This window comes from Cebus imitator, unplaced genomic scaffold, assembly GCF_001604975.1.
Source record: "Cebus imitator isolate Cc_AM_T3 unplaced genomic scaffold, Cebus_imitator-1.0 Scaffold11, whole genome shotgun sequence".
Taxonomy (NCBI): Eukaryota; Metazoa; Chordata; class Mammalia; order Primates; family Cebidae; genus Cebus; species Cebus imitator.
The window spans coordinates 596,079-617,668 of NW_016107326.1; the positions used below are offsets into that span (position 1 = coordinate 596,079).

The following is a 21,590-nucleotide window of genomic DNA, read 5'->3' on the forward strand; positions in this document are numbered from 1 at the left end:
AAAAAAAAAAAAAAAAAGACTTGGAGGATGGAAGCAGAGCAATAGCCCTTTGGCTGCTCACACACTGTTGCTGACTTACCTCCTTGGCAGCAGTCAGGCCTGGAACTGCCTCATTTTCTCCTGGATTATCCTGTTTTCATGGGGCAGCTATGTACATTTACCTCCATGACAAAAGGCCCAGCATCTTCAGCACACTCATACCACAGAGGTCAGAGAGGACACATGCTAACACAGGCTTCTGTCTATATGTAAAGTCTGCAGCTTTTACATGTGGTTTCTAGCTTGTTCTTGGTCTCCAACACCTTCCATCCTTCCTTACCAACTGCCTACTCTTCAAGCTCCAGCATCAGATAAGAATACAACAGCCTTCCAAAGATTGAACAAACAGCTGCTAAAATTGCAAAAGAAAACATCCTCTAAAACACATATATGATGATTTTGAACGTGATTGGGCCCCAACTGATATGCACAACAACTCAGAAACATCATGCTAGAAGGCTTTAGATTACTAATCTCAGTCATTTTATTGCCTTTGAAAATCCACCACACAAATGTCCAGTTGTCAAGCGTCAGAAGTCATTTGTCTCACAAATGTGAAACTCAGCTTTGGCAATGATTATTTCTTGACCAAACTCTTCGTGGCCAACTCTAGTCATGCTCCTCAGTGTCCCTGTTCTTAACTAGACCTCAACTGTGGCCTATAAGACTGCAAACTCTCAGCAAAAATGATTTTCACCCACCCCGTCTGTCCCTCTCACATATGCCGCACTGGGGCTTGAACTAACACTGGTATACTTTCTAGAAGCTCAAGGCCACATCTCTAAGTTGATGACTCCAACCCTCTTAATTTCTTGTCTGAGAAAGCGCATGGCCCCCAGGAGAATTTGCTGTGTTCATGACAAAGCCTTAAAGGAGAAAATTCTCTCTCACACACTCTGTCTCACTCTGTCTCTCTGTCAGTCTTTGTGGGAGGATAAGAAACTAACTTCAATAGGTTCCATCCTCCAACTTCTGCCACTGCCTCCTGTCAAAAAAAATAGGAACAATCGTTCTCTTCTTCACTTCAGTGCCAATTACCAAGCCCAGATGGCCAAGTCACATGGACCCACCTCCTGAGGTCCTTCCCTGGAGCACTCCCCAGCCTGTGAAAAGTCTCCTGTCTTTTGTTTTGGTGAAGTTGTTTGGATCACATTGGACCCTATTCCCCACTGCAGTAGTTATTACTGAGTAAAAGCTGCCCTTCCTGTTTTACCTAGTGTCCATCTTTGTTTATCTTTGACAGTTAATTCTTTTGCGGGCCTTCATAAGGAGCTACCAGCCAGACCAGCATGTATACAGGAAATAGCATGACCCAAATGTAGACAAGGGGATGAGCATCAGTTGTAAATATGTCTCCATTTAAAGGTGAACTGGAAAGCCTAGTTGGTTTCGAAGTCTTTTGGATATTTTCATAAACTACAGAAAATTAAACCTGTAATTCCTTGGTTATATCTAAGTAATTGAAAATAAATCTGAGAAGCAACAGAAGAAGAGCAGATGGCTAAAACACAATTACTATCATTACTATTTCAGGGGTCACTATATCCTTCAAACCTGACTAAGCCTTACCAGAGGATCATTGGAATTCTGAAGTTATTCATTATTTGAACTCAAGAACATTTTCCAAAATATTAGGAATAACAGGAGTCTACAATTTAATATTTCCAAGTGTAGCCATTCTTATTTACACATACAATATAAACACATTAAAATATACATAAATATTTCAAAGGAAAATAGACAGATAGGGCCTTTGGTCTTGCTACATATGATATTTAGTTTTCAAAAATTAAAAAAAAATTAATGTAGATTATTTTACAACGCATTGAAGATAATTTTCTTTTTAATTTTCCTTCCATGGATTGACAGAAAGGTTTTTATTTAAGGGAAAGTAACTCTTGCTTTCCCCATTAATAAGCACACTTCTGTAGATTTGTGGTTTGCTACAATGAAATTACAGAAATATATTTAAATTTGCTTTACTTCAGTGAAATTACAGGTAAATATTTAAATTTTGTGTAAATCAATGTGAAGTTGCACTATATCTCCTAGTCACATTCTTATCCTATAAATTAAACTATTCTGACCTACAGCAAGTGTCCTTGTAGGTTTGCCTCACTCACTAGAATGTCAAATGTTAGATAGGTAAGTCTGACTAAAAAGCAGACATGCTGACTCCTTAGCTAATGACTTCTTAAAAGTCCCTGTTGGATTTGATGCAATAAACATTAGTGGTCTTGTCACTTTCTTTTCCTATTGATTTTCTGAATATCGTTTTCTTTAACTTAAAAGGTCAGTGAGAAACAGAGTTTGTAGATAATGTTGAATGAATGTGTGTGTGTATGTGCGTGGGTGTGTGTTTGCATGTGTTTTGATCAGATAAGGTTTACTTTTAAAACAAAATGATGAATAGTGTTTTTTTAATTTTAATTTACAATTTGTTCTAAAATAAAATAATTCTAGTGGTCTTTGATTTAGTATTCATGTCATCATAAGACTTTTCAACTTATGTTTAGTAACATGAAGGATCATAACAAGGCCTGTGTACATTTCTGCATGTTAGTGTGGAAAAAAACAGAGTTGGACTTAGTTAAACAATAACTAGAATAGCTTATGTCACTGATTGGATATTTCTGTAAATAAAAAAATTAATCTGCTGTAGCCTAGGCTATATTTATACTTACCACATGAGAAAGTCCTTTGGTTTTTAGAGGGAACATTATCTCCACTTGTAAAGTTTAACATTTGTAACCCCAGTCTAAGATGTTGACTTTTTTAATTTAAGGTATAACTTATTTTTATTTTGAGCACCTATTCCGCAAAAGTACAATTTAGTTATTTCTGGATAAATGAAATCATTTAAGTGAACTGGTTCAGGATAAACATTTACTTTACTTCCTCTCTCCAAAATGATGTCTAAGTTCTAGAGGTAATTAAACTTGCAGTCACATTAGTAAAACGGTGGGGATACAGAATGGGTAGAGGAAGAAAATGAGTATTAACTCTTCGGAGCTAGCTGTTGTTGTCATATGACAAAAATGTTCCCCAGCCATTCGTATGGGTCCCCAAAGGGAAAGTGTATTGCATGTTAGATGAGACTTCAGGCAGTGGCCTTGCAGATAGGGGCAAACATACCCTGTGACCCAAGTTGTAAATAGTCTGCTCAGGTGAGGGTCTGCCCAGAGTAGGACAAGGCAGTAGCCTTTAGCACCTGCTTATTTGACTCTTACTCGCATGTTCCATGAGATGATAAGGGATTCATTGTGTTGGTGAGATTAGAAAGCGGAGGTTAGTGCAGACACAGCCTAATCATTTTGGCTCTCTCTTGTGCAATGTGCCTTTTTACAGTTTGTGTGATTTTTCGCTTAACTCTATTTCCCTTATGAAGTAAGACAGAAAAGATGTTGTGTGCTAGAATTATGTTTTTTTTGCTTGTTTTTCAGTTGCCTTGAGCACGGTTTGTGGGAATTTCAAATAAAACATAAGGAGATGAAAATTTGGCTCTTGGACAAAGCATCTTTTTATAATCCCACTTTCTTTTTTTTTTTTTATGAGCCCTGCCTAAGCAGGACATCAGAAAATTCAGTTATAAACTCATAACTGTTCCTCTTCACGGAAATCTTTAGTAAAAGGCGAAAGATTTATTTGTTATGAAGAGAAACCAGAGCATATAATCCCACTTTCTATATGTGGTTTAACTCTTCCTTCACTCCCCCTTGGTTCAAAATAAAAGCAAAAGGAAAAAATAATGCTCAGCCTTAATACTCAACATTTTGTCATTCACCAGTTTAATAATCCATTCGTTGATTAACTAAACAAATGATTAAGCGGCACCTACTATGTGTTAGGATTTGGGTTAGATTTTTCCAGAAAAAATAACAAACAAACATCAATAAGGTTCATGATCTCATGATGTCTACTGTTTAGTGGAGAGGATAGGTATTAGTAAAATTATTAAAATAACACATGTTAAATTTCAAACTGAAATAAACACACTTTAAGCACATTATCGAGGAAACTGAGTGTGTTTGATTTTTTAAAGGGAAAGAAGTGGGATTGCAAGGAAGATATCCTTATAAAAATGATCCCCGAGATGAGGTTTGCAGGATGATTAGTTAATTATAAGAGAGACTAGAGAGAAAGAATTTCAGTCTAAGGGTCAGCAGTAGCTACATCCTATAATCAGGTTCATGTTTCCAGAATCATGATGAGCCAGTTGACATGACAAGGCGCTGACACTCTTGTGCAAAGATTTTAGGCAGTTTATGAGTATTGGTGACCTGGAACATTTTTTTTATTATGAATAGGGCCCAAATCTATGTTCTGTTATCCTAATTATGGTAAAAAAAAAAAAAAAAGCCACAGAATTCTCAAGAAACAGGGAGTAGGTAAGTGTGGCTCAAGGGCAGGGACTGAGCAGGAAACTGGGAACAGGCAGTGCAGGTGGAAAGAACAAAGATCAGAAATGTCTTGAGGATTTGGAATGATGAGGATTTTTGAATTTATTATATCAACAATGGGAGGCAATTGAAGAATTTTATAATCAGATATGTGTTTTGAAAATTCATTCTGGGGCAATGTGGACAAAGATTTAGGAAATCTGGAGCAGTAGTAGAATACGTACAAAGAGATGAGAGTATTTCTATTATCCAAACGAGAAGTAATAATAGCTTAATGTAAGGTAGTACCACATGTTTTTAAGCGATATTTACAACCCAAAACCTGTACAGTGTATCAGAGAAACAGCAAAGCATGCAGGATAGCTATATCTTTGGCAACTTAGCTCATGGTAATACTGTTCTAGATTAGGAATCTTGGATATAGCCATGGTTAGAGGAAAAGTGAACACAGTTTTGTATATGCTTAAATTCATTTGTATCATATGTATATAAGTTATGTAAATCTGAAGCTGATAGGAGAACTTAGAGGTCCCTCTGAAAGTCATCTTATAATAACAGAAATGAATGTGAATGTAACTATGATGTTTCTTATGGAAATAGCTTTGCTTAAGCCAAAAACTGAGTACTTCCAGAATTTATTGTTCAGGTAGAAGATGAAAGATATCAAGAGAAAGAGAGGACCAAGCAGGAACATGTGGGAAGAAAATTAAGAGCATGAGGACAGATAGCGCTTCAAAAAAGGTGATGCAGTTAACACATTTGGATGATTTTGAAATTTCAAGTAACAGGACGGAAAAATATTTACTGGAAGTAATGACATGAAAGTCATAAGTAGCCTTAACAAAAAAATATTTTTAGAAAAAGTCTGTAGAGGATGGAACACTGACATGAGTTAAAAAGTAAGAAATTTATAGAAGACAGGCACTTATATATAGAAAGGAGGAACAACTCTATCAAAAATATTGTCTAAAAATGAGAGGAGAGAGTGTAGTAGCTGGAGGGGAAGACAAAGTAGAGTTGGGGTAGTTGATTTTATTATTTTTGAAGATATGTGTTTCAATTTTGCAAAAGAGAGTACAATAAATTTGATTAAATATTAAAGGGAAAGATTGATTTTAAGGGATATGCTGGTCTAATGAAGTGAAGAGGGGAGATACAATTTAAACACACAGATTGACAGATAAGTTTATGTAATTATTTTCTCAAATATTTAGTGCCTTTTTAATGGACATACCTGAGAAATGAAACTACCAAGTATTGGGAGCATTTCTATTGGTCCTGGGCTCGACTGGGACCTTAGCAAAGTAAAATATTATCAGAGAAAAAACTTTGCAATCTTTTCACATTCAACTCTTAGAGATATCATGTTTGTTATTCAAAAGCTATTTATTAAAGTTAATTCATTCTTTTCATTTGTAATCAGAATCACTTAAAACATAAAACCCTATGTGATATGATCTTTGCTAAAGTGCTTCTTCTGAAAGGAAGACAAGCTAAATGTATAAACAGATACCTAATTGAACTGTGAAATTTTACTATTGCTATTGTGCTCAATTTCCTTTTCTGAATTTTAATGTTAGAAGACTATCAAAGCATAGCTACAGGAGAATGCCCTGCATTGTAAATGTATATACAGAATTCCATGAATGTTAATTATTTTATTCATACCAAATTCTCAAAATGTTTCACAAAAATATTGAAATTTTCTGTGTTCATAACTGTTTCGCATACAAATGTGTTAAAGAATTACAGATATTTATTCGGACCCCAAATTTAATAACAGCTCTTTGCTATCCTACTAAAGGGATGGAATAGCACTATTGCTCAATTTGTTAACAGGACAAAAATGTAAGTAACAATAAAGTCTAATTTTTTTTAAATTTCAAGGGCACTTCAACTTATCTGTCAATAGATAATCTAGTCTACAGTCTCAGAAGCTGTCATCTGTATATTACAAGGTATGATAAAAGAGTTTTGCTTTTCACAAGTGCAAAGGGGAAAATTAAAATGCCACAAAATGTATGGAACTTGAAGAATATGCATTCCAGCTTCATTTGACAAGAGAAATTTGTCAAAGTCTCGGTTGCACTTATTAACCACATGGCTTCACAGTACCATGTTTTGTCTCTCATTTTAAGTTTTATTATAAACTTAGCTTTCTGTTTAACAAAATATCCTGACATTATAAAATTATGTTTTTCATTTACTAGTTAAGATTAACTCTCAGCACTCAACTTTATTTATATTATCCTTATGTTTATGAGTTCAAAACAAGCATAATTCCTAAGTTTACAGCTGTGTGCTATCTCCACGCTCAGTTCTGAACAGCACACCATAAATAGGAAGCTTGGAAATGCTAATAGAAACAGGTGGTATTTTCAAATAGAAAATAGCCACTACTGAGTTCATTTATATTAGGTAATTACACTTCTCATTACCTTTTCCTGTTGATGCCAGATTGGTTGTTACTCCACAGGGAATACATAGGTAAGAGCTGCCTTTTCACAATTACCTAACATTTATTTCATGGCAAAATCTGAATTAAGAATATGAAAATTTACAGATTGTGATCAGACATGATTTTCTTGCAGCTTAAATTGCACATGACGATTTAAAATTTCTTACTTAATACATTATCAAGACATACTCTTTTTTCTCCTTTCTGTCAGCAAGGCCTTAGGTAGTAAGAAATGTCAAATGCTAACGATACAAGCACACTCCTAATAAGAACTATTTCTCCTTAAAAGGAAGCAATGAGTAATATAAGCAAATTCTGTTTTAGATGGACAGGAAATCAACCTCAACTAGGCAGTGGTTCCAAACCCTACTCTTAATTAAGAACTAAATGCAGCTTTTGTTTTTGTTTTGAAAGAATAAAGTAGTGAATATCGGTATGCTGAGGCAGGTGGATAGAGCTGTCTTCAGGGTGGAAAACGAGGAGGGACTTTGCTTTATCTTAGGGACATGAAGATTCCTGCATTATGATCACGTTAAAAGCTATTGGCCTAAAGATTATTATTATTATTAAATTTTGATTCTAGTATCTTGATTAAATACTTAATTTTTATGAGGAAAACTGGTATATTTATCTGCAAATCTTATGGGAAAATATAGAAGAAAGAAGATAAATAATGCGAAGAAATATCTATCCTGACAAAAATGTTTATTCAGTTCCCTCCTCTTCCACAGGAACACCAACTCTTCCCCCATTTCTGACTTTCAATTCCGCCAGCTCTGCTGGATTAGCCCAGAAATTAGTAACTCAATTACAAGGAACTTCACTTTTTCTCCATTAATTTTATTTTTGTTACCAAGAATTTCCTCATATTGTTGGTGTCTCTTCTTTAGATGTGTTTGCATTTCTATGTCCCAGACATCTCAAAGAATGAATGCTTTCAGTATTCAAGGAATTCTTCTTGTCACCATGTCTGGCATTCTTCACTACTTCATGTTCAAGGCAGCAGTCTGCATTCTGGAAAGCATTATTTGTCCAGGCATTCTGCTCTTCACTCACAATAATATGCATTCTGGTTTAAAACTTAATTAAACCTGTTTTGTTTACCTTTCACACAAATTTGTAAAAAGGTGATTTTCCATTGCATAATTTTTTTTTTCTCTTCCTAACAAACTATTTTTCAAATGTCCTGCCCCATAGGCACTTTTCTTCATTTCCTTTCTTGCTCAAACACCTGTCGGTACATTTAATATTTTCTATTATCTCTTAAACAGAAGGGGCCTCAGGCTATAGCTTGACAAAGACACCCAAAGGTATCGACATCTCAAGTAGATCCAGCTGTCACTGTTTCCCCAGTTCTCTTGTTCAAAACTGAGATTGATTGAAGTGTTTGGTCGAATAATGTTTTAACATTTATTTTGGGCTCATTTTGTGTCAGGTCTTTAACATGTAAAAGATACAGGTCCTCCCTCCAAGGAGCTTCCATTCCAGATATTCAAAGAAGACAGACATGCAAAGGAGGTCTTTGTGAAAAGTATTTTCCCCAAGTGCAAGAGAACATGCATGGGAAAGCAAATATGAAAACATTAAAGGAGAATTTATGAGAGGCAAAGGAAACCATGGTCTCTCTCCCTCTTGGCATTTTAATTCTAGAGCCAGGCAGTCTTAAACAATGAAAATAATTTATGTTAAAGTATCACACTGGTTAAAATAAAACTGTATTATCACTTTATATTCTTCATATTTTTATAAGTCTCAATCTATATTGATTTGGAGATGGCAACCTATGATGACTCATTTCAGGACAAAACTGTGGAAATGAGTTGTTCTTTATGGAAGTGGAAACAGTTCTATATTGTTTTATGTGGGAATGAATCTTAAAACTTAGATAATTATTGGAATATCTGGTGGATCTGAAGTCTGGGAAACAGAAGAAGCTCAGATTTTAACTCTTTCTTAAATTGTAATCCGATTATAGGAGAAAAGGCAACATGAAACGCACTGTGAGGCAGACAGCAATGCAGGGCAGACAGCAATGAAAATGCCAGTGCTTTTTCAGTTCTGGATTTATGATGGGGGAAAAAACACCTGGATTAAACCATAAAAAGAGAAAACATGAAAAACAACATGTTATCACAGAAAAATGTAATTATCAGAGTGAAAAATATGAGGGGAAAATGAAAATCATTTCTATAACCCAATAATATCTGCATGTCCATAAGCACTCTGAAAGTAGAATTTTTAGGCCAGGAAACACATATAGTGAGGTATTCGGGAACAAGGATCTGTAATTTCTTCCCCTATGGCGCCAGATAGTACATTTTTAGTCTTTGCTGATCATACAGGTCTTTAACAAATATTCAGTTTTGCTTACATAGAGTGAGGTAGTCATAAACAATACATAAAGGCATGAGAGGAGGTATGCAACAATAAAACTTCATTTCCCAAAACAGGTGGCTTGCCAGATTTGGTTCATGGTTTCCCAACCTCTCTTCTAGAACCATTGAAGTTATTTGTAAAATGACTCCAATTTGATATTTGTGATCCTTCATTTCTATGATTTCACTAGATAGTATTTTAATTTTGATGTTAAGGAGAAGCTTTACAAATAATAAATGATATAAAATATGTATTTCAAATTTAAAAAAATTTTTGTGTAAGACAATATCTTTTCAGCTAAAACTAAAGACCATGTAAATTAAAAATAATTAGACCTTATAGTTTTTTATTTGAACAATTGATAAGCTTCAGGCCACCTCATCTATGTCAATAAAGTAGAATGTAGTTAAATACCAACAGTGATTTTGATCACATAGAAGCACATGTATTGATTATAAGATCTCCTTAGTGTCATCTCACATTTTTTTCTCACACAGTCCTCTCTGTGAACATTCTTCCCATTGTAACTTCTGTCTTTTAAGCCAGACAAGAGGCACTCATTATTCTCACAGGCAATTCCTTACTATGCCATCAGATATCAGCTATGCTCTGACTAGGCATCTCTGTGCCCTGCTGAGGGATAATCACACAAGGTGTGACCACAGGAGGATGGTCAATGGACCCTTAATTAAGCTGAGCTTCTCAGGTCACAGTAGGCCCATGGCAAGGAATCATTTGATAATCCTATCACATAGCTAGTATTCTTTCAATCAGTAGTTGTCAGGTATGTATATATTCATGCTACAGCCACACTCCCCCTCCTGTAAAATCTCTTAACTGAGATAAATTTGACATTTATAAATGATTAAGAAACGGCAACTTTTGAAGAGTCAGCCCTGTATCACCTCAACTAATTTCTTGACCTGCTTTATCACCTACTGTGAAAAATAACTGGCAGCACATGCAGGCTAATATGTGTGATTGCCTTGGTCTGATCTCCCAAAGCCATGGGACCAAACACTTAAACACAAAAGCATGCACTTATACCAATAACAATGTATTTTGAGCACATTACACCTTAATTCAGATTTCAGAGACAGGGATACATCTCCAACATTTCAGAGACATAGTTCTGTTAATAAACCTAATTTGAGTTAATGAATTCTGGTTAATGATGACATCACATATTCTCCCAAGAACAATGAGGCTACTAGTTTTATATATGTATAACTAAGGGACTCCAATTACTGATTTTTCCCATACACAAGGAAATCTGCCAAAGATACATTGAACTTCTACCTCTAGACACATAAAACCATAGCAACATTCAAATATAGGCAATCTAGCTTCATAAAGACCAAGACTCAGCATTTACCAGCCACCCAATTCCAATACAATTAGATATACAAGCTATTGACAGCAAATATCCTGCTGTGGTATCTGAGGAGAAATTGAAAGCTTTCAAAGGAAGTAAGTGTCAAAGTATCTGGAAACAATCATTGGAGTAATGCCTTTAAAAGATGAAAATGCATTACAGGAGAACAAACGGAACCAGTAGTTTAAATATCTATTCAAACAAAATAACATAGTTTACCTTGCTGTTTCTTCTGCTTGGAATTTCCTTCCCCTATGAAATCCTTGTGGTTCACTCTCACTTCCTCTAGGCCGTCACTCCAATGACCTCTCAATGAGACCTCCCCCTGGTACCTCTATTAGAGACTGAATCCTGCTTTCCTCCACACTGCATTCCTCTACCTTATTCTATTTTCCTTATTAGCACTCATCATCATCATGTTTTATTCAACCTGTTCATTAAAAGATTTCCTCCAAAATCCTGGGCTAGAAAGAATGCTGCAAGAAGGCAGACTTTCATCTTGTACTCTGTAGGTGTTCAATAATTATTCAGTAAATCAATAAATGATTGAATGAATGAATAAGTGAATAAATAACTCTTTCTTACCCAATAACCTCCACCATTCCAATTTTTCTTCACCAACATTTAATATCAAGTTAGGATTTGAGGAGACTTACATGAAATTAAAAATATGCACTTCTACTTCAAGTCTATCAATTATCAATTGTTTTATCCTCTTTACTAACTTAGAGTTCTGTCATGCTGGCTTTAGCATTTGATGCTTGATAATGATACTGCAGACAACCACTCAAGTACTCTGACATTATAGCAGAGGTCCACATAATTCATGTAAAAATTAACTTTGTCTACTAATATGGGGAGAAAGAAGAAGAAAAGTAATTAATTAGTAAAAGTTATTCTACCCATAGTTGCCTTCACTGCTGTCAGTGCTTGAGGTGCCTGTAGCAAAACCAACAAATCTTAAAGCACAAAGTGTTTCTCTAGGATCTATCTACCTTCTGATTTATAATACATAACATATAGTTTAATACCCTAACACAAGCTTTAAAATGTGTTAAATGTGCAAAAATAATTTCAATAAAAATAGTTGAAAATATAAAATAAATTTATAGAGAAAGTCAAGGAACCATTTGAAGAAAGGTATAGAAATATATTGAAGGTCACAAAATATCTGAACAAAGGAAAGTGTATTATGTGTTCCTAATGGGAAAACTTAATATTAAAAAGTCAGTTTTCACATAATCAATAAAAAAATATAATCCAAATTCAATTAGAATCTTAGTAGATATTTTAATTGGATGGAATAATCTGAAAATTTGTATGGAAAAACAAATACCTAAAAGTTACCATTGAATAAAGGATAGTGAGAAGGGATCCATTTGCATGATTTTAGGGCACAGTATATAGTCAAATTCATTAAACAAAATATTACAAAATCATATTGATATGGCATTATAAGAAGAATAGACAAATCATGAGAACAAAAGATATATACGTATATACACACACGTATATATTTATATGGATAGAAGAGTTAAATATATGATCAATATGTCTTTATTAATATGTATTCTTAAAGTAAAATGCTAGCAAAACTGACATTTGGAAGACAATCCGTTTGGAAGAAAATAAAAGTATGCTCCTATCTTTTGCCCTATTCAAATAAGAAATACAATATAGATTAAGAACTTAAATGATTTAAAACGTTAAAATCTTTAAAAACTGTCTATGACACTGTATATGCAATTTAGCAATAAAAACATACTTGATTGGCTATATAAAATTGAAAATATTTGTTTGACAAAGAATATTGTGAACCAGTCCATAGATCTAGAGTAGTGTAGGAAAATCTTTTAAAAACAGATGTCATCAATAGCTAAATGTATATAACATAAAGTAGCTAACCCACACTGATGAGAAATATTGGCAAATACACCAATGGAAAAAGAGTCAGATGATTTGAATAGGTTTATCACTGAGAAGCAAATTCTCATAGGTAATAAACCATATCATAACTGACTCAAATGCATTGTTTGCCTGAGAATTGCTAATTAAAGTTACCAGAAATCTGAAAATATACCCACAAACCTGACAGAAACTAAAAACAACCATCACCTCTATGACTGTCAGGATAGGAAGAAAAGATGCCTTCATATGTTACTAGTGGAAATATGCAATGCTACATACAGCCTTTCTGAAAAGACAACAGGCCATATCTAGTACAATTAAAAACATAGGCTATTTGATTCAGCTATACTATCCAGAATCAAGCTCATAAACATAAAAGCATCAGTACATAGAACATGTGTACAAGGATGATTATTATAGCACTATTCAAAGGAAAAATCAGCTAAAATCTTGCTGGTATCCGTGGATAAGGAAATGGCTGGGGAAATTACAGTAAATTCAACTTGGAAATATCATGAAGAGACTACATGTAATGAGTTTATTCTATGTCAGTTGACTTGGAGAGATTTATATTAGGAATAATTCAGTGAGGAAAGTGATATGTAGAAAAACATGTTTATTTGACAAAGCATATGTGTGTGTAAACAAACTAAGTAAATATGTATATATACTATATGAGTATATAAACAGGTGTAAAATATGGAAAGATACATGCTGGTGGGTAAAATTGGAATACCTGAGCTAGGCAGGTTGAGCAGGCCTGGGTGTCAGGGAAAAGACAGAAATGCCAGAAATGGCAGAGTCATGTGAAAAGCAAAAAGACAAAAGATGGTACTAAAAATAAGATATATGTAATATGACAGATATGTATCCATTTAAAATTATGCACAGGCAAATTAGCCATCAAGAAAATGCATATCAAAACCACAAGGATACCATTTCATACCCATTGGGATGGCCACAGTCAAGAAGACTAAAAATAAGAGGGGTCAGAAAGGATATGGAGAAACTAGAACTCTCATATAATGCTGATGTGAATGTAAGGTAATGCAGCGACTTTATTTTATTTTGATACTGAGTTTTGTTCTTGTCATCCAGGCTGGAGTGCAATGGTGTGATCTCTTCTCACTGTGACTTCCACCTCCCAGGTTCAAGCGATTCTCCTACCTCAGTCTCCCAAGTAGCTGGGAATACAGGCGCGTGCCACCGCACTCAGCTGATTTTTGTATTTTTAGCAGAGACGAAGTTTCACCATGTTAGCCAGGATGATCTCAAACTCCTAACCACAGGTGATCCACCTGTCTCAGCCTCCCAAAGTGCTGGGATTACAGGCATGAGCAACCGTGCCTGTCCTACAGTGCCTTCAGAAAATGCTCTGGCAGTTCCTCAAACAGTTCAACATAGAGTTACCATATGATCCAGAAATTCCACTCTCAATTGTATATCCAAAAACATGTCCACACAAAAATGTACACAAAAACTCAGGGAGAATTATTTGTAATAGCTAAACATGGAAACAAAACAAATGTCCATCAAATGATGAATAGATGGATAAAGTGTGGTATAGCTATACCAAAGAATATTATTCAACCATGAAAATGAATGAAGTACTGATAAATGCTGCAACATGAATGAACCTGGCAAACATTATGCTGAGTGAAATAAGCTAGACAAAAATGGTCACATACAGTATAATTTCAAGTGTATGAAATGTCCAGAACAAGGAATTGTCTAGAAAACATTATGCTGAGTGAAATAAGCTAGACAGAAAAGGTCACATATGGTATGATTTCATGTATATGAAATGTCCAGAACAGACAAGTGTCTAGAGATAGAAAGTGTGCTAGTGATTGCCTAGGGCTGGAGTGGATGGATCGATTAGTGGGTGATAGCTAAATGAACCAGTGTTTCTTTTCAGGATAGTGAAAATATCCTAAATTTGATTGTGGTAAAAGTACACAACTCTGTCAATATGCTAAATATCATTGAATTGTATACTTTGAATGGGTGTATTGTATGATACGTGAAACTTATCTTCTTTTTTTTTTTTTTAGAGGGAGTCTCGCTCTGTGGCCCAGGCTGGAGTGTAATGGGGCGATCTCAACTCACTGCAATCTCCATCCGATTCCAGGTTCAAGAAATTCTCCCCCTATTAGCTTACTGAGTAGCCAGGATTACAGGCACCCGCCATCATGCCTGGTCAATTTTTGTATTTTTAGTAGAGACAGGGTTTCGCCATGTTGGCTAGGCTGAACTTGAACTCCTGACCACAGGTGACCTGCCCACCTCGGCCTCCCAAAGTGCTGGGATTACAGGCATGAGCCACTATGCCCGGCCATGAATTATATCTTAATAAAGCTGTTCAATTATATACACACATACATGTATAAATCCACCTTTGTTAGACCAACAGTGCCCACAGATTATGTTAAACTACCAACTAGATATAGAACTATTTTTTGTTTGACCGGTAAGAAAATAGCCAATTTAGCCAATATGTTTCTTGCTAGCCCATTTAAAAATTCTTTAAGGCTTATATAAACAACTCCCAATGGAAAATTTTAAGATCTTAACCAATGAACAAATACAATATTGGCATAATCAAATACATGTTTAACATCCTGGTTTGCTCACTGGAGCAATTGTTTGTTGGAAATTAAATATAACTGTATTCAAATTCATATACAGTTTAATTCAATACTGAATTACTGCCCCATTACAGCATGCAGTGTTGTGCTAATGTTGAAACCTTCTGGCTCCAATCGTTTGCCGTTCTTCTCAACTCTGTATTCAGAAACATTGCATTGACAGCTTTAAATAGACCACGATAGTGTATTTATATCACAAAATTCAACAAATACTACAAGTAAGTCCCCATCCTCACCTCACCCCACCACACACTGACTTATCAGTACATACTGGTTATAGGTAAAAAGACCCAAGACTGAGGAGGAAAAAAAAGGCATGAAGGGCCACAACATCTAAAGAAACCTTCCACCTTGCCACTAGCAGTTAGATTTGCAACCTCTCAGAAGCGCTGGCTGACTGACTCTTTCCCACCAACTCTCACTATACCCCTGCCTTTCCAGTGACAGCAGGTCGTTTCACCCTTTCTGAGGGGATAAGGGAGAAGGCTTCCTTCTCCCTGAAGCTAACTGAAGGGAGTCCTAAGAGAATCCCTTTAAAGTCTGACGTGCACATACTGGAATAGAAGATTTCAATCATCCTCCAGCAGTGTGCTTGTAGAGCTGCTGGATGTCCATGCCAACCCTGGTGCCACCACTGGACCAAAGTGTGCTCAGAGAGATCTTGGGAAGATGCCCCAGTGGATGTAGAGTATGGTGCAGCTTATTTTTCAGATCTTCTCTGAATATGGGAACAATATGGGAAGTTTTCCAATGAGCTCACGGAGCTTTGGGTGAATACTTGAACATAAAGATGGACATCAATTTTTGCAGAGGTTTTTGAATTCAGGAAGCCCTGTGGTATAATAAGTGCCAACATTCCTTTCAGCCCCTGGGACTTAGTGTGCCTGGAAAGAAACAGGGGCAATCCCTATGTCACTTCCAGTCTCTGTAGTCCTTTAAGAGTATAGAAGACCTCAGAGTTGCTTGTAGCTTCATGGGCTAGAACAATGGGGCTTCCCAGGTGGCTGCTGTCAATTGAAGAGTGGCCAACACAAGAAAGTGTGGAGGGCCTATCTGCGACAAGGGAAGGGAGTCATCGCTGGTCCTACACAGGAATCTTCAATAGTAATGAAGATGAATAAAGCCAATTACACCTTCAAGATGATTTGGATACAACTGAAATGGAGGCTACCACATAAGCACAGTTCACCAGCATCAAATAGGAGGGTTCATGAACCAGCTTCAGGTAAGGGATGGCTTCCTACCAGCAATATGGCAGTCATATAAGGAAACTTTCCCCCCTGTTAGCACCCCCACCTTTTGCTCCTAACAAAAGCAAAGCTACAAGAAGGGGAGGAAGAAGGCACCCTACTGTGACATCCTGTTCCCATACCACCTCTGTGGTCTACACAGCCCCACAAATAAAGCTCGCATGGAGATTTGGGAGAGGCCAACGTATTGCCACATTTGTAATTAAATTTTTGTAAATAAATAGGAATGAGACTTAAGAGTCATTGAAAGTGTCAGGAGATTTATGGAATCTGAGGAAGCTATCTCTAAGTGACATACAACTCAGTGAGAAATCTAGATTCTACATAGTCTAATAAAAAGCTGTGCCTGGGAAAAATAAAATTATTTCAGTTAATGTCCCAATGAGCTCTTCAATAAACTGGCTAATGTTTAATTACTACTCTGTTTCCCAGCTGGCTCACTTCCATCAAATTATAAATGCCCCCATCCATTTTTTTCTTGGTAAAAACACAATAAAACAGAATTTCTTTTTCTCTTCAGAGCTGGCAATTTTATTGAAATTTTATATTTGCCATTTTAATTTACCTTTTTTTTAAATTTTTCATCAAACTTTCATCACTCCACCAAAACATATCTACATCATTCTATTGTTAAATCCAGAGACATATTTCAACTATCACCTAATTTAGACTCAAGACAGTACATAATATAGTTAACATGCTCTTAATTTGATTTATGTTATTTCATAATATTCTAAAATATTTTAAAGTACATTACCTACACCAATATATTCCATACCTAAATAGTTCAGAGTAACTTTTTCACACATGCACATAAACTCATACATAACTAATGCAATATTATAACATTCTGTAAAATTGCAATCATTCCTTAAGATTATCTAATACTTAGTATAATCAAGGTTCTATAATTGACCCCAAAGTATTCATCATAATTAAGCCTTTCTTCTCAAAATACTCTCTTCTCTAAGATTTTATGGCTCAACTGTCTCTTGGTATTTCTGCTATCCATCAGCCTAGTTCTCTCCTGAGTCCTTTCAAGTCATTAAATATTTGATTACCTCAAATACACTGCCCTGGAGATTTCATCTCACTATAGTCTGTGATCTCACCCATGTTTATGACTTTCATTACCATGCTATATGACATGGTTTGGCTGTGTCCCCACCCAAATCCTATCTTGAATTGTAGTTCCCATAATTCCCATGTGTTGTGAGGAACCCAGTGGGAAATAATTGAATGATGGGGACAGTTTCCTCTGTACTGTTCTCATGGTATTGAATAAGTCTATGAGATCTGATGGTATTATAAGGAGTTTCCCCTTTCACTTGGTTCTCATTACCTCCCACCATGTAAGATGTGTCTTCTGTTTTCCACCATTGCTGTAAGGTCTTCTGAACCACACAGAACTATGAGTCCATTAAGCCTCTTTTTCTTTATAAATTGCCCAGTCTTGGATATGTCTTTATTATCGTTGTGAGAATGGACTAATACAATATGTTAATATTAGATTATAACACTCAAATTGTTATCCTCAATCTCTAATTCATTGAAGATACTGTCTTTATAGCTTTTCCTTATTCACTTTTCTTATCTCTCTGCCCATTACATTAGGATTATTTATCTGCTTGACCTCTGACATTGAGGCCTTCTCATTGACACACTACCTATAGGTCTCCTTATTTTATTTACTTATACTTATATTTGATATTTCTAAATAATATTAGTTGACATTTTATTATTCCTAAATAATAATTGATATTCTTATATTTGATATTTCTAAATCTTATTATTTGTATTTGCAGAATGTTTGCATTTTTCATCTGAATACAGGAGTAGCTGGTAGGTGAGAAAATATTTGGTAGTGAAAAAAATTAAAATATTTGACAATTTTCTCACCCAAGAACTTTAAGCAGCCTTGTACCTCTCTTAGGATAAAGTCCAAAATCCCTAACATGAACAACAAAGATCTTGTGTGATATAACTTGTAAGTACCCCTGCAGTCTTATTTAAAAATGATGTCCTTCATATTTTCTTCTTTCTGTTTAGAGAGATCTTTTAGTGCCTACAACCCACAGTACTTTTTTATTGCTACCTGTGTCCCGAATGTTCACCAGTCCCCACCACTTTCATCTCCCACAGATATCACATGTCAACTCAAATATGTTGTTCTCAAGAAAGTCTCAGCAGATTTCTCTGTTATATTCTCTTAGGAAAGCATTACAGCAGCTGATAAATATAACTCCCTTGTGTGACTATTGACTGAGGGCCATCTCATCCATTAGTCTTTGAAGAACATGAAGCCCAGGAAGGTGTCTGATTAAACCTATGATTTTATCCTTAACTCCAGCACACAGCTCCGGCATCATAGGGGATGCTCCATAAATGTCTGTGGAATAGATAATCTGAAGCCTAACATATTTTGATCATGTAGAACTTGCACATAGATTAATAATATTGAGTGAATATATAATATCAAAGTAGGCTTTATTTAGTAAATATACCCTAACTTCTATGAATATACGTTTGTCAAATGAGTCATCAAGTTTTGGAGGAAAAATTTTTCAAAACTAGACCACAAAGCAAACCTCAATAGACAGGAACTTTTTAATAAAGTCATCTTACTTGCATATATTAACAAATCTATATTGTGTTTCTGTGGGATCAGTGGTGATATCCCCTTTATCATGTGTTATTGTGTCTATTTGATTCTTCTCTCTTCAATGAACTGGCTCTTCAATAAACTGGCTACATGTATTATTATTATTATTATCATTATTATTAGTAGTAGTAGATTTTAGATCTTTTCTGCTTTTTCTTGTGGGCATTTACTGCTACAAATTGCCCTCTACACACATGCTTTAAGTGTGTCCCAGAGATTCTGGTACATTGTGTCTTTGTTCTCATTAGTTTCAAAGAACATCTTCATTTCTGCCTTCATTTTGTTCAACCATTGTGGAAGACAGTGTGGTAATTCCTCAAGGAGCTAAAACTAGAAAAACCATTTGACCCAGCAATCCCATTACTGGGTATATACCCAAAAGATTATTAATTATTCTGCTATAAAGACACATGCACATGTAGGCTTATTGTGGCATCGTTCACAACAGCAAAGACTTGGAACCAACCCAAATGCCCATCAGAGATAGACTGTATACAGAAAATGTGGCGTATATATACCATGGAATACTACGCAGCTATAAAAAAGAATGAGTTCATGTCCTTTGCAGGGATGGATGAAGCTAGAAACTATCATTCTCGGAAAAGTAACGTAAGGACAGAAAACCAAACACTGCTTGTTCTTACTCATAAGTGGGTGTTGAACAATGAGAACACATGGTCACAGGGATGGGAACATCAAACAACATGGTCTGTTGGGGATGTGGGGAGCTAGGGAAGGTACTGCATTAGGAGAAATACCTAACATAGATGAAGGGTTGATGGGGTACAGCAAACCACCATGTCATGTGTATACCTATGTAACAAACCTGCATATTCTGCACATGTATCCCAGAACTTAAAGTATAATAAAAAGACAAAAAATAAATCTCTATTGTGTAACAAAATGAGGAGCAAACAGAAAGGAAATCACTAGCAATATTTTTAACTAATAATCAGTTCTCAATTCAAAGATAAAATCTAAAAAGTTTAGACTGTTTTTCAATTGTACTAGTTTCTAAAACTAAAAAAAAAAAAAAAAATCACCCAAACAATAGACTGAGGGGAATTAGTGACATTTGACCCTGTAATCGGTGCCAAATGGAACCTAAATTTTACATTTTTACCTTCTACAAAAAGTTGTTCCCAAGAGGTAACTACTAAGTAAGGTAATTTTTAACAATGTATGAGTGAATCAGCATACAGAAAGTTAAAATAGAAAAGAACAAAGATTATGAAAACGTAGTTATAGCAACTAAGAAAGCAAAGAGTCAGTATCTTTAGTTAGTAAATAATCCATATTAATAAATAAGAGAAATGTAAAGACAAAACAGTGAAGAAACAATACACAGCAAAACGGAACTTGCTACAAGGCAAATATACCTAGCAAGGTAAAAACAAACAGGGAGCTTTAGACCTGGAGGATGATGATAACCACTCGAATTAAATTTCTTCACTTATCCCTCAAAAGGATCATAAGTTCAAAAAGGAATAAACATAAAATCATGCAAGACATATGGCTTCAGAATCACTAGAAGACAGAGAACACCACAAAATCCAGATGAAATGTAAGTAGTAAATACACTCTAAATCCCAACATAGCTCTCCCTGCCATGGCAAGCCTGTGGGTAAGAGAACCAGATGAAATTCAAAATGATTTTTTCCAATTCTGTGAACAAAGTCAGTGGTAGCTTGACAGGCATAGCACTGAATCTATAAATTACTTTGAGCAGTATGGCCATTTTTACAATATTGATTCTTCCTAACCATGAGCATGGAATATTTTCCAATCTGTTCATGTCCTCTCTTATTTCCCTGAGCAGTACCCACATAGCCAAGACAATCATAAGCCCAAAAAGAAAAAAAAACAAGTAGAAGGCATCATGCTCCCTGACTTCAAACTATAATGCAAGCCTACAGTAATCAAAACAGCATGGGACTGGCACCAAAACAGAGATATAGACCAATGGAACAGAATAGAGGCCTCAGAAGTAATGCCACACATCTACAACCATCTGATATTTGACAAACCTGACAAAAACAAGCAATGAGGAAGGATTCCCTATTTAATAAATGGCGTTGGGAAAACTGGTTAGCCATATGCAGAATGCTGAAACTAGATCCCTTCCTTACACCTCATACAAAAATTAACTCCAGATGGATTAAAGATTTAAACATAAGATCAAACACTATAAAAACCCTAGAAGAAAACCTGGGCAATGCCATTCGGGACACAGGCATAGGCAAAGACTTCATGACTAAAACACCAAAAGCAATGGCAACAAAAGACAAATGGGATCTAATTAAACTTAAGAACTTCTGTGCAGCAGAAAAAACTATCAGTAGAGTGAACTGGCAACCAACAGAATCAGAAAAAATGCTTACAATCTACCCATCTGACAAAGGGCTAATATCCAGAATCTACAAAGAACTTAAACAAATTTACAAGAAAAACATAACCCCATCATAAACTTGGAA

The 21,590-nt window shown here is 35.4% G+C and overlaps 1 non-coding gene across 1 annotated transcript; it reads right to left on the bottom strand.

The window, feature by feature from the left end:
* Positions 1-3,592: 3,592 nt before the first annotated feature.
* On the bottom strand, positions 3,593-3,709 carry LOC119466881. The gene has a single exon (XR_005195391.1). It is a non-coding gene; the product is annotated as a U5 spliceosomal RNA (small nuclear RNA).
* Between the last annotated feature and the right edge of the window lie 17,881 nt (positions 3,710-21,590).